This window comes from Ailuropoda melanoleuca, chromosome 11 (assembly GCF_002007445.2).
Source record: "Ailuropoda melanoleuca isolate Jingjing chromosome 11, ASM200744v2, whole genome shotgun sequence".
In the NCBI taxonomy this organism is placed as follows: Eukaryota; Metazoa; Chordata; class Mammalia; order Carnivora; family Ursidae; genus Ailuropoda; species Ailuropoda melanoleuca.
The window spans coordinates 97,317,923-97,333,362 of NC_048228.1; the positions used below are offsets into that span (position 1 = coordinate 97,317,923).

Here is a 15,440-nt window from a genome sequence, read left to right on the forward strand (position 1 = left end):
GATATAAGGTTTGAGGAAAAAATATATCAACGCATAGAATTTTGGAAAGTAGAAAGCATAGGATTTTTAGAATTTTGCTTTTTTTTGGCTTTTTTTTTTTTTTTTTTTTTTTTTTTTTTTTTTTGCTTTTCCATGATTCATAACCTCTTAAAGCTCTTTCTCAAAGGCAGTTCAGTGTTCTAATGAGACTAAAATATAGGTTTTGGTATCTGACAGACATGTGGTTGACCACTCTGCTACTTAATAACCTGAACAAGTAATTTTACCTATTGGAGCTTTAAGTTTCCTCTTGTTATTTGGCATTAATAATAATAGCAAACTCATTAGAGCAACGTGAAAATTAAATGTGAAGTAACGAGCTCATAAATGATAGTCAAATACTAGTCTCCATACTCTGTACTTCCTTTTCCTTACTACCACAGAAGTCTTAGCCGTAACATTATAGTGATCTGTAAATATTTGTGTGGCCATTACATTAAAGTAGGTCAGAACTTTTTTTGAATAGCCCAGTAAGTAGAATTAGGATCTAGAAATTAGATGGAAACAGATTTCAGGTCCATATGCAAAAGAATATTTCTAAGGGTCAGACATTTCTCCAAGTGGTAAGTGGTTGCCTTATCATTAGAGGTATTCAAAAGCATCAGATGAGTGGTTGGAATAAATGACATTTTAAAAGTAAATTTCCAATCCTTGTATTCTGCGATTTTATAAACTTAAGTGATAAGACAAACCCAAGTATATATAGACAACAAGTAATGTAAATTATTTAAATTACTGTGACATTCTTGGCAAAGTACACAGATATGTATGTGAACATCCTTTTCATCCGAAGTTTGAAAAGAGTAATGTTAGCGGATATAAATCTATGCCTTACTCTTCTTAATGATTTTGGTGGAATACTTCATATCTTATATGATTATAGGAATCAATTTGTCTAGTGTGGCTTGGAGTGTAGAGAGCAAAGGAGAGAATGTTAATAGATTAAGCCAAAGGAATAGATAGAGACCAGATTATAAGAAAGTTACACAGGAAATATTACAGATTTTGACTTTCTTAGGGCCACAGAAAGCTGCTAGATTGCTTCAAGCAGAGAAGAATAAGATTAGATTTTTTTTAATAAAGCCATTCTGTTGTGGTATAGATTGGTAGGCTCTAAGTTTGCATACTTGCACATGAAATCTTAAAAAAAAAATGGAGCACATATCCTTTGTTGCATTTGTGTGTGCATGTATACACACCAATATCTGTACTAATCTTTCCATAAATTAAAAATTTTAAGGTTGAAATAGAGATGTTATAAACAATTTTTAAATGTCTTGCTAATCATTACTTCACTGCCAGTATGTTATTACACAGTATAGACTTTGGGAGAATTTTATTAGTAATGATAGAAGATTTAAATCCATAGATCAGATGGGTTTCTTAAGAATTAAAATTTGGGGGGGGGGGTGCCTGGGTGGCTTAGTCAGTTAAGCATCTGACTTCAGCTCAGGTCACGATCTCAGGGTTCCGGGATCAAGCCCCAGAGTAGGGCTCTCTGCTCAGCAGGATGTCCGTTTGTCCTTCCTCCTCTGCCCCTCCCCCCACTGGTGCTCACACACACACTCTCTCTCTTTCTCAAAAAAATAAAATCTTTTTAAAAAAAGAATTAAAATTTTTGGCCTGATTTAACTGTTCTTACCTACAATCAATAAAGTGCTTATACCAGCAGTAGCGGTGTTCTGCCTTTATTTGCTAGTGCTTACATTTTTCATAGTATTCTCACTTCATAATGTCTTAACAGTACTCATTTAAGTCTGTTGTTCATTCTGTGAGTTACTTTTTTCAAATTAGATAATGTAATCCATAAATCTAATGGCTAATCTAACCATAAATAATGTGAATAATTTATGGGTTGTCTAACTTATAAATCTTTAAATTATCAATCAGATGGTTTTGTAGGTAAACTTCATAAAACCTTAAAGCAACAGATAATTTCTGTCTTTTACAGACTATTTTAAAGAATAGAAAAAGAGAAATATTGGTATAAGCTTTATACCAAACACAGACAAAAGTAGCAAAAGAAAGATAAGTTGCAAACCAGTCTTACTTACAGACATAGGTACAAAAATCCTAAATAAATATTAGCAAATTGAATACAGTGAAGTATAAAAACATAATAAATAATGACAGCGAGGCATGGATGATTCCACATTTGAAAAACCTCTATGATTTTCCTCATTACAAAAAAAAAAAAAGAAAACGAAAAAAAGAAAAGAAACATATCATCCTAATAGACACAAAAATTATACAAAAGCTGACACATTTATAATAAAAAATGTTTATCAAATTAAGAGTAAATGTGCACTGCCACTATCAAAAATATCATATCCTAATGATTTAAAGTAATGGACAAGACAACAATGCACACGATCACCAATTTTCAACATTTTCCAGACCATAAGAGGTCCTGACTTAAGCAGCATGATAAGAAAAAAAATAGAAGTATGAAAATAAGCAATAATAAATATAAGGAAAGAATGAACAAAATTGTGGTTGCTTACAAACAATATGGTTGTGTATATAGAAAGTATAAAAGAATAGGTAAACTTTTAGAACTGATAAAATGTTCAGAAAGGGTACTGCACACAAGATCAGTATGTATTACTGCAAATCAGCAACCACCCAGTTAGACAATCTAGTTTTTAAAAAATCTCACTTACTAAAGCAGCAAAAGCAGGAAAAGCACCAGAACACCGAAGAATGAAACTAATAAACTGTTTCAAACCTTATGGATAACATAATACTATTGGAAGATGCAAAATAAGACTCCCAAAATAAATGATTATATTTTAAAAGGATGGACGGACTCTAAAAGATGGCATTTCATCCTTAATATGCTTATAGATTGTGTCATTCCAGTTAAATTCTCATTGGGTTTATTTTGAAAAATGACTTGCCAATCCTAAAATTTATGGGCAGTACTTAAAGAGCTACGCATAACTTAGTCAAGGTGATTGAGGTAGTCCCTCTAAAACATATCAAGACTTACTTAATGCAATACAGTTAAAACATGGTGCTATTGGCCGTATGCAAATCAGTAGAACAGATTAGCAATCTGGAAACTCTCCAGACATTAGTGGAATCTGGTACAAGACAGAGATGTCATTATAAATCACTGGGAAGGATGGCCTATTGAGTAAATGGTTCCAGGGCAACTGGTTACCCGTGTAGGACCAAAAAAAAAAAAAAAAAAAAAGGGTGATGATTCCTACCTCACACTACTCACAAAAGTAATTCCAGTGGGTTAAAGGGCTAAATGTGAAAAAGAAAAGCTAAAAGTAGATACAAGATTAAATCCTAATGAACTCAAAATAAGGAAGACTTTCTTAAGATGCAAGAATAACAATCCATACATCAATTTTGTAAATTTGGCTGTATTAAATAAACTTAACTATTATAAAATTCACTATGAACAGAGTGAAAATTCAAGCCTCAAATGGAGACAGTATTTGTAACTGATGTAACTGGCAACCCATTCAACTAACAGAACAAAACTACAGTGAATGAGAAAAACACTACTATGTAGGAAAATAGGCAGAAACACTTGTCAGAACAGAACTAGCCATCTAAGCAAAGAAAAAGATACTTAAAAGAATATCCTACCCAGCCTCTGCCCCAATATAAGGTTCTTTTATTCTTTCATATAAGAGATGGTAATTCAACTGCTGATTGATAATAACTATTTGCAAAAAATTTTTGATAGCTCTGATAATTCAGTTCATATCTCTGAAATATCCACCCTTTGTTTTATATTTTTTTCTATCTGCAACAATATTTTGCTTAAGAATACTATAAATATTTCTAGAAATTATTGTAACTCTAAGACTTCTCTTTTCCATGCTAATCTCTAAGGGGATTTTTCCCCTGTCTGCAGCAATACGAGAAAATTTACTCCTACTAGTGCTGTAAATATTTATTGAAACTATTACGTCTCTCTAAGCTTCTGTTTTCCATGCAAATCTTTCACCTTTTCAAATTGTTCCTCATAAGTCAGTTTCCATATTTCTCATTTTCCTTTCCCTCTCTTCTACAAACTCTAGACTGGCTTAAGATGTGGTTACCCAGAGGGGAACATTGCCATTTACTTCTCCATTGTACTTTCTAACCAGGTGTTTGAAATATTAGAGATATTTCTTTGTGCACTTTCATTTCTATAGATTTGTATAAATATTCTGAACCTCAGAAACTGGGAGGAAGTAAGTCATGCATTGCTTGTACCAGTGATTCTTTTTTTGCCCTGGCACACTAAGTTAAAAAACAGGTAGAAATAACATTCGCATATCATCTTTTTTAAAATTTCAGTCTTAATCTGGGACCAAACTAAAAACTTCTCCTATATTCTAAAGTACAGGAAGAAATTTGCAACTTACAGATTTTATCATTATTGTGATAGTCTTGAAGAACTTACCAGTCCTATACAAAATAAGATCAAATGTGGGCAGAGATGAAAAAGCATGTCAGTGGCCTTATTGGTGTAGATTTCTGCCATGAGGTCCAGTGTTATTCTTGTAGAAGCTTTCTTTATAGTAAATTTCTTACTGCATTGCAATTGTTTCCATGTTGGTCTTTCTACTATAATATACCTTTGGAAGCAGCAACCTGTCTCTTCATTTTTGTATTCCCAGTACGTGTATGATATGTAATATGTTGGACTTACTGGATTAAAAATCCTCATTGTTTTCAAATGCTACTGACAACTAAAATGAGAATTGAGACTTGATCATTGGGTTTATGATTTTTTAGCAATGAAATTTTTTATTTTAATCATTTTAATTGGAAAATACCTTAATGCTTTCTAAAACAACATATGGAACATTAAGTGTCATGATGAACATTAGTTATTGCACTGCCTTGTAATATCTTGACATTTTAGAATTATTTTCCCTCAAGCTAATTGGCAACAGATAAGTAAAAAAAATTTTTTTCAGAAATTACTACTACACACTGCTACCAGTAGTCTCACATTTGGAAATCACAGCTCCTAGTTTGGGTAAGACTTTAAAAAAAAATTATGTATGCGATAATACATAATTGATGATATCAACTAGGCTTCAAGTGAGCATTTGGGAGACTGCATTGAATAACTTACATGACTTTCAATGATATGTTTATTAAGTATCCTTTGCTGCTACTACTGTCACTACTAGTCTAGTTTCTTGGCTAAGATTAAGGTAGGTGAAATTGTCAGCTGAGATGTGAAACTAATTAAGAGAGTTATTATGGTTTTATGATGTTATGTTTATGCTGTTCATAAATGGAGTCTGTTGCTATTCTATTAGGAAAATTAGTTTTTATAGTTCAGTCCAGAAGGTATTTCTGTGTCCGCTAATGAAGGCAATAAAATTATCCATCTTGTTTTTCAATCCTGAGCTTTTGTTTTCCAAGGCTAAAGACATGGAAGAAAATGTTATGTTCTGTGTTTAAGATGATACCATATTTTATTAAACCTGAAGAATAAAACATAATATATCTTAGATTATCCATGTTGCTTTCAATCTAATATTCTCTGACTCTAGGCATAGAAGAAACAGGTGGTACTTTAAAATTTCCGAATTGAGGCATACCACTCATCTGCTTTAAAACCTTTTAATGGCCTCTCATTGTCCTTAGGATAAAATCTAAAATCCTGGACTTGCCAAAATCCAGCTCCTGTCTACCAGTCTCATCTTGTGTCTCTCTTTCATTTTGGTCCTCATTCTGGCTTTCTCTCATTTTCTTCAATATGTCATACACTCTGGCCTCAGAACATTCACACATGCTAGTGCCTCTCTGTAGAAGCTACCAGTTTATTCTAAATAAAACATACTCTCCTTTTTTTCAGGTCTTTTAAACATCACTTCTCTAAGAAAACCTCCCTCACACCTCCTAATTGTACACACACACTGTGTGTGTGTGCACATTCTATTAATTTCCCACCAAAATTTAGTTTGGGTCTCTTATATTTTCTCATAGCATTATGTGTTCTTTTGTAGCACTTATCACCGTTCTAATTATTTGTTTCCATTATCTTATTTTGTACTTTCTGTTAAGCTTTTTCCCGTCCTTTATTTTCTTTTAGGTTGCGTTTTTCCCTTTATTTCACTTTTTTTTCTTTGCTGATTTTTAAGTTATATACTTCATTGCTATTCTGTTAGTGGTTACACTAGAAATTTTTAAGCATGCAATTAGCAGAACGGTTAATATAAAGAACTTAGAGAGTTTTAAGTTGCCACCTATCCTGACACATAGAGCTATTTTATCAGTGTTTTAGTTCTCTTTTTATGACACCACGATTAAAAATGCATTGTAACTGTTTGTTTCATATCATCAATTTTTGCTTAGATTTACATATATGACCATTCCTTCCTGTATCTCACGTTTTCCTCTGAAAACAGAAATTCTTTTAACAAACAGAATTCTCTTAATTCCATTAAGCAAATTCCCAGGTTTTTTTCAGTTTTGTGTTCTTTTTTTTTTTTTTAATGTATGTTCTTAAAACAATTTTTCTGGGTACACAGTTTAGGCTGACAATTATTTTTTTGTCTGCACTGCTACTCTGAGAGTGTCCTGGCTTTCATTGTTGCTATAACTGCAACTAATAGGCTTTCCTTTGTAGGTAATCTCCATACTCTGTACTTTCAGCAACTCTCTTTCTCTTTCTCTGTATGTGTGTTTTGTTTATGGGTTCTGTAGGTTGTCTTGGATATGTTTGGGTATAGATTTATTTTATTTATTCTTATTGGTAAACATATGGTTTCTATAGCTTAGGACAAATGTTCATCAAGTGTGAATTTTTTTAGCCATTATCTTTTCAAATGTATTGTAACTTTCACTTTATTGCCTGTCGGAATCTACTGAGACATATTTTGGATCCTCTCATTCTATCCTCTAGATTACTTATCTTCTCTTTTATATCTTCCACCTCTTTGTCTCCTTTTGTTGCATATTTATTACTGTATTTAGAACAATCTCCAAATTCACTAATTCTCTCCTGAGCTGTTCTGATTACTGTTTAACCTGTATCTTGCATTTCAAATTTGTTACTACACTTTTCATTTCCAGAATTATTTGTAACATTTTTGAAATATGCCTGTCAGAATGCCCCTAATTTTATAAAAGAACCAATAAGCAAGATATCAAGAGTGACTAGGAGGATTATTTTGGGTAAGGTGGTCAGGAAAGTCTCCCTGAGGAAATGAGTTTGAGCAGAGGCTTGAATAATGAGAAGTCCTCCACGTGAAGATCTGAGGGCAAGGCATTCCAGGCAGAAGAAATATCAAATACAAAAACAAAAATATCAGAAAACAAAAAAGGCAGGAATAGATCAGTTATGTTTGAGGAACTATGTGAAAATTGCCTCAGTTACTTAAAAATCAGGAGATTATTCAAAGCGTTTTCTGTAGAATCAGATTATAAAGTGTCAAGAAGTATAATTGTCACAGAATGTATGAACTGGATTTTTCATTTTTCTGTCTTGTAAAGAATATCACAAACAAATAGCCATGCACTTTACAGTCAGTTGTTCCTTAAATGTTGCCATGAAAACAAACCAACACTTGACTAACCTAACTAGCTATATGACGCATAAAAAGAAAGAAGGAAGGAGAGGAAGAGAAGGGGGGAGCGGGAGACAAAGAAAAGAAGCAGAAAGAAAGAAAAGATTAACTTCCTTTATACCCATTACGTTTTTCCTGAAATTTTGTTATAGTTTGATAGAAAATTGGCCCCTGTAGCGCCACATGGTTTTTTAAGTGACAATACTTCAGATTTTAGTTTCCTTTGTAATTTTTTTCATCTACTTTCCCTCTAAAGAGATAAGTTTCAAAATATGTATCTTAATATAACTTTGAAGTTATCAGTTTGCCAAAATTGTGTTCTTGTGATCAGATTGAATAAAAGTAAAGCTTACATTACTTCTGTATTTAAAATCTTCCTCTTAGTTTTCTGTTACACGAAGAACAAAATTTAAATTTATTTCTATGACTTGTATGGCTTTGCTAAGATCTTGTCCCTGCCCGCTTCTCTGTTTTATATATAGAATATATATATGTTATTCATTGAGGACACTATTTATAATAGCAGAGGGTTGGAAATATATTCTCATTTGCAAAAAAGCAGGAAGGGTAAAAACTGAAAGCATGGTTACCTATAAGGGGATGAAGTAGATGAGGCAGAGGAGACAGGATGAAAGTGCTGTGAATGGACTTTGTTATATAGTTTTATGTAAATATTCTATATATTCCAAAGAATATACTTTTTTAAAATAAAGCAATCCCTAAAATTTGAGAATGAATGTAACAAACAAACCTGGCTGCATTTAGTAACATAGTGACACTGAGGAAACAATTGTGTCAGGTAACTTTAGCCAGTATTTTGACTGTACATTCTTAGTAGAATATATTTTAAAGACAAAGAGTGCTTCAAAGAAATCTTTTGGTAGTATTAGTCATAATATTGCCATTGTTTGTTCTTTTGAATCTAGATGATAAATATGTAATTATGTAACATTGTTAGGGAACCAAGATTTCCAGAGTAAGAGAAGAAACAGAGGAGTAAAATCAAAGAAGTAAAAACCCTGTAATATTATGTGTGGATTGGAAATGTCAGTGCAAATTCATGATTTTCTCTTATTTTCAAAAATATGCATTTCCTAGTCTGACTACTGAAGTACCCTAAAAGCATTGACAGCTCAATTAAACCTACACCCAGATTATGATCTCTAAACATTATTTTCCTTTAAAAGAAAGCTGGCCTCCTTGCAATCCTGTTGTGAATCTGAAAGTATACAAAATGAGCCTAGAACATCTTGTGCCAGCAAGCAAGGAAACTCCAAAGACTAATTTGTCAACAGAATACAGAAGCCAATGTTAAGAGTTCCCCATTGGCCAATATGAGAACATTTGAGCATCAAAACAAACAGTTGCAACTGAAGCATCCTGAATGTTTTAAAATCCATTCGTTTATGATAATCAAAAAACAGAAGTGCCCCTTACAGTCTTTAGTCCACACCGGGGATACGTAGTGTACCATAGTGTGCAAATGAGCAATTAAAGGGAAAAGTTAAGCATTCATTTTTTTTCTTTTTCTTTTCTTTTCTTTCTTTTTTCCTTCTCTTTCTCTCTCTTTCTTTCTCTCTCTCTCTCCCCCCACCCCCTTAAATTGTATTTCAGGACCAAATAGCCATCATTTAAGAAAGAGTCTTAAAGGGGCACCTGGGTGGCTCAGTGGATTAAGCTAAGCATCTGCCTTCAGCTCATGTCATGATCCCAGGGTCCTGGGATTGAGCCAGGCCTTGGGCTACCTGCTCAGTGAGGAGTCTGCTGCTTCTCTGCCTCTGCTGTTCCCCCTGCTATTCCCCCCCCCTCAAATAAATTAAATAAATAAATAAAATCTTTAAAAAAAGTTTCTTAAAGAATTTCAGCTAGCAAATATAGAAAACATAATAGACTAAAAACTAATAGACTAAAAACTAGTAGACTAAAAATAGTACTATTTTGCAACTCCTAATAAGATAATTGAATCAAGCATCATCATCAGAAGATAAAACTAGTAGAGGAAAGGTTGTTTGGGAAACTGTACAATGGAGGGTGCAGTCAAATTATCACCATTGGAACACACTGATCACTTCAGCATCATTGAGATTAGACTTTATGTGCCTTGTGGTATGTTGCATCACTTTTGAAGTATTCTTGCCAAAAAACATTGAATATGAATCTAAGCAGTTCTTTAGGCCAGTGGTTCTCAAATATGGTTCAGGAAGTTCTTGGAGCCCCTGAAACTTTTTCAGGGGATACCCCAGGTCAAAACTAATAATAACATGTTATTTGTCCTTTTCATTCTCATTCTCTCACAAGTGTGTAATTAAGTCTGCCAGAGACTGCTAGTATATCTAAATATATTGAATACAGAAGAATATATGACAATCTGCCTATCTTCTATTAAGCTAAACATTAGGGACTTGCAAAATTATTTTTTTTGATTTTTTTATTATAATAATATTTTTATTGTTAGTCACCATACAGTACATTTGCAAAATTATTTAAAAATTTCACTGTTTTACTTTGAAAATGTTATTTTTCATTAAAATGTATTTTAAAAACATTAACATTTATACAGTTATTATTATCAATTAGGAATATTTTTAAACTTATTAGTTTATATATAATATGGTATAACTGGATGAAACTCACCTAAACAAAAGCTCTTTGAAGTTCACAGTGTTGTTTTTTTTAAAGATTTTATTTATTTATTTGACAGAGAACAAGCAGGGGGAGTGGCAAGCAGAGGGAGAGGAAGTAGCAGGCTCCCACTGAGCAAGGAACCCAATGCGGGGCTCAATCCCAGGACCATGGGATCATGACCTGGACTGAAAGGCAGTGACTTAACAGACTGAGCCACCCAGGTGCCCCTCACAGTATATTTTGAGTGAAAAGAAATTATGAGATCCAAAAGTTTGAGAACCATTTGCTTTAGAGTTAATTACAAGTTTATCAGAATTATTGGGAAATAGAACAAAGGAAATGACACCACAGGAGACAGAACAAACCATAATGTAAAATGGTCTCTAGTAGTACCGATGACCTAGCTTCTTCAGAAAGTCAGTGTTGGGGCACCTGGCTGGCTCAGTTAGGAGAACATGTGACTTTTGATCTCAGGGTTGTGAGTTTGAGCCCCATGTTGGCTGTAGAGATTAGGTAAATCAACTTAAAAAAAAAAAAAAGGTCCGTGTCATGAAGACTCACTAGAGGAAATTTCAGTACAAACCAGGTGTTAGATGATAGCAAGGAATTGGTATAATTATGTATGAAAATGTTTATATGTTTTAAAGATTCATGACACAGAAATAATGTAACATCCGGAATTAGCTTTAAAATACTTAAGTAAATAGGGATAAATGGAACAAGTATAGCAAAAATCTAGGTAATTGTTGCAGCTGAAGAGAGGATATAAGGGAGAATCATTCTATATTTTTGTATGTTTGAATTTTATCTTAAAATTTATTTCTTTAAAAAGCAGATCACCTTCTCAGAGGCTTTGCCTGATAATTTATTCCAACATAGTAACCACTTTCCACCTGCCACTGTGTCCTGTTACTGTGGGTTTTTTTCATTGTCTTATCACCTTGGGAAGTTTTTTTATTGATTTGTTTATCTTTTCTTTGTCCTCCCCTCTTGAATGTAAGTTCCATGAAAGCAGGAACATTTTCTGTCTTGTTCCCTTACTGTTTCCTGTGTGCCTAAAAAAATGACTGGCATATTGTACCCATTCGATAAGTATTAATTGAATAAATGAACTTTAAAACTGTGTATTATAGAAAAACTAGAAAATGAAGAAAATAAAAATTATCCTTACTTACCTACTTAGTGGTAACTGCTCCTGTTAAGTTTTCAATCCTTGTGAATCATTTTCTGGGAAAAAATACATATACACATGTACTCTCTGTCTTCCCAGAGCTCACTCCCACAAATCATACTTTATTTAATCCTCTGCAACTTGTGTTTATTAAAATAATATTTTTGAACATCCTTATGTTACTAAATATTTTTCTACAGACTCATTTACTTAGTTGAATAGTATTTTGTGGAAGTATCACATATTTAATTCTGTCTTTAGATATGTAAGTAAACGTGCTTGAGCTAAGACTTACGCTTAATCTTAATTTTTGCCTTAGGATGTATTCCTAGAAGTAAAATTGCTGCATCAAGATGCACATGCCTAAAGCTGTTAGAAGTCAAGATAGTGGGGGTGGGAGTGAGTGAATGATCAGAGGGAGATAAGATGGGGGGTGTCTCTTGGTTGATGGTGGTAATCTAGGTGCTTGTTTACATAGGACTGTTTAGTTTGCGAAAACTCATTAAACTATACTTGTGTGCATTTTTATTATGAATGTCGTATTTCAACAAAACGGTTTTTAAAACAAATTTTTTAAGTATGGACTTGAAGCTTTTTGAAATTTTGTTTCAATTCAGTACTTATAGGAATAACTGAAGAAAGAAAAACTGCAATGAAATTCTAAAATGGTATTTGGTGGAAGTGCTTAGTTATTTTTTTACATTGTAAATTCACTAAGCACTCTAATTTCTTGTCTTTTATTAATAAATAGTAGATGAATGAATTCTATGGGTTTCAGCTATTTTTATACACACACACACACACACACACTAAATAAAACATCAGGAAGGCTATAACTTTCCTTTTTAAAAACATGCTTGCTCGTCAAGGGAGGCAAATAAGGGAAGGAAAAACCGATGTTAAAACTTAATTGGTGAGGGCGCCTGGGTGGTTCATTCGGTAAGCCTCTGCCTTTGGCTCGGGTCATGATCCCAGCATTCTGGGATTGAGCCCCAAGCTCAGGCTCCCTGCTCAACAGGAAGCCTGCTTCTCCCTCTCACAGTCCCCCTGCTTGTGTTCCCTCTCTCACAGCCTCTCTCTCTGTCAAATAAATAAAATATTAAAAAAAAAAAAAACTTAATTGATGTACTACTCTGATATTTTATTGGTTATTCCCCCATGACTCTGAAACTTCAACTCCTTGGTTAAACCAGTAACAATAAAAACAATTTAAAAATAAAATTTGGGTAAACCCAGGGGAATGCTTTTATGCTTTGGTATTATTGTGTTAAGTTTTGTTAACAAGTTTGTGTTAATAAGTTTTAGTGTATGTATGCAGGTATGTGCCCACACACATATTTTAACTACTGGGATCCTCATCAAAGATCAGCATTGTTGTCATGTGGTATATTTACTTTCAGGTTTTATTCTATATTTGGTTTTTTGGCTTTCTATGTGGTTAGTTGTCTATATCTCTATTCAAGTTTATATCCTGCCTTTTAAAAACACTGTAATAGTTGCAGTGGTCACTGTTTTATTAATTAATGGATATATTAGACCTAATTCTCAAGCAAATGAAACTACCGCAATTTATATAACCATTTTTTAAATTTTTAAATATTTAGGGTTGTAAAAAATTGGATTGAACAGTAATATTGAAATCTTTGGTATATCTTTGTACATGAAAATGTTTCCATGTTAAGTATTTTCTTAAAATAGATACCTAGAAAAGTGTGAACATTTTTAAGATTTTTGATGACATATTGCTGTAATGTTTCCAAAAAGTGTTGTGTTCCTGAACTAGTAATGGTTGACCACGCCAAGTTTATTACACCATTACCATCATTGTAATTTGTCTTTTCAGAACGTCACCGATTAGAATTGTAGTTAAATGCAGACTCTGGAACATGGTTGCCTGAGTTTGAATTGCATTTTCACTACTTAACAACTGTGTGACCATGGGCAGGATAATTAACCTCTCTTCCACTTTCAGTTTTGTCATTAAAATTTGCAAATTAGTGAAACCTATTTCTGTATTGGGTTGTGTAAGCACTAAATGGATTAAGACATGTAATGCTCTTAGTGTAGTGTTTCGCATGCTTTGTGTGCACTATAGAAAAATATTAGTTTTAGATATTTAAGTTTTTTGTGAGTTACTAATATTTTCTAGATACCAGTTGAATATAAATGAATTAATAATTTAAGCCATAGGAATCTTCTAGAGATTAAGAGAAGACTAGAAAGAGCTAGAGGCTGACTAGGACAATACATGGAGGGGCTAAAGGAAAGACAAGACCCGGGGTGCCTGGGTAGTGCAGTCAGTTGAGCATCCAACCTTTAGTTTTGGCTCAGGTCATGGTCTTGGGTTGTGGGATAAAGCCCCACATGGGGCTTCACACTCAGCACAGAGTCTGCTTGGGATTCTCACTCTCCCTCTTCCTCTGCCCCCCCTCCCCACCTGCGCCTGTGCTCTTGCTCACTCTCTCTCATAAATAAAGCTTTTTTTTAAAAAAAGACAAAACCCATGTAAGGAGACAAGAAGTGATCAGAGATGTAAGGTAGAAATAGCATTAAGATATTTATTAAAACTGTCACATAAGTTTGCAGTTTGCATCAAACATTATTAAATGTTAAATAGCAGTGATTTTGATGAAAGTTTTATTGCTAGTAATTGCCATTTCTGTGAAATTTAATTTGGAATATTCTCCCCCTTCTAGATAACACAAAATTTATGTGATATTTTCTCCTCTCATTAAAATTTACTTGCCTTCATGTGCTGAATCTTATTAATATTTACAGATTTAATACTGTTGAGAGATAATGTGGTTTCAAAGACCTTTTATGTCATATTCATAGTCCTATATGGACTGAGCTTCATGATTTGTCTCGTGCAGCAGTTGAAGACCAATAATATTGTGAGGAGCTAATAAATATGTTTTTAATATAGTTAATGTTCATAATTAAGTGATTAATGATCGTCAATCTTGACAACAATTTCTGAAGAAAAATCTGTATGATTATTAGAACCTAAAAAATATAGAAGTTGATTAAAACCGTTCTTAGGCTCTTTAAACTTAAGTGGAGTTTCTTTATGTGAAGCTAATCCTTTCTCCCGTATTGATATCAACCTTTTGACTGTGTTGTCGTTTTCTGACTAGCTGAACAAAGTTAATTGATTGCATGACTATTTTGTTAGTCAGAGTCTATTGTATGAAATGCTGATTGTTGTGACAAAACTGAGCAAGTCACTGATGAGTCAGTGAATAAGTTTTTACTGAGGTACTCTGCCTTTCAGGCCCTGGCTTAGGGAGGGAGTCTTGTGAGAAAATCAGCCCTGTAATTATGTTTAATTACATATAGATTCTAAAAATAGTTACTAACTCCCCTATTAAACTTGAGGTGCTAAACTAAGCAAATTATAATAACACATCATAAATACAGTATAGACGAATATAAAGGGTGTGGGGGGGGAAATTCGGAAAACATTTGAGGGGATGAATGATCCTGAAGGATGTGTAGAAATTAACTTGCCAGGCCGAGAGAACACAGAACATAAATTTGAAGAATGGACAAAGGCAGTAAGACGAGAGTTAAGAAAGAATGGTATCCTCGGAGGGGTGAAAAACAATCCTGTATTATGACAATTGTACTTGTCTGCTTTGAATAGATCCTTGATCGGGAATTTGCATGAAAATATGGAACTGGAAAAAATTCGTAAATGAAAATTCAAATCTTGATTTTAACAGAAGGTGAATTCTAAAAAAAATTAACCCAGTACAGTATTGATATCAAGAAATTGCCCAGTTTGTTCATGGTTTCAGTTTTTCAAGGAGCAGTCCATTTTAAAAGTTATATCTGGTACTGTAATATATACAATTACCTGACCTTGCTGAAAGATTCCACTGGCCTTTCTTTAATTCTATATATTTTGCATTATTAGTGTTTGATCAAAAATAAGTAATTGTAGTGTTAAGACACAGACTATAATCAGTAAATGGTAATAATTTGTATTTATTATTAGGTAATTTTCAAATATATAGAAATATACTGCTTAATAATCTTGTTGCTGTCACCCAGAACTAATAAAT

General features: G+C 33.2%; 1 protein-coding gene across 15 annotated transcripts in view; it reads left to right on the plus strand.

The window, feature by feature from the left end:
• LCORL (ligand dependent nuclear receptor corepressor like) overlaps positions 1 to 15,440 on the plus strand; it is a 178,404-nt gene that overhangs the window by 119,976 nt on the left and 42,988 nt on the right. The gene's annotated exons all lie outside the window — the stretch shown is intronic.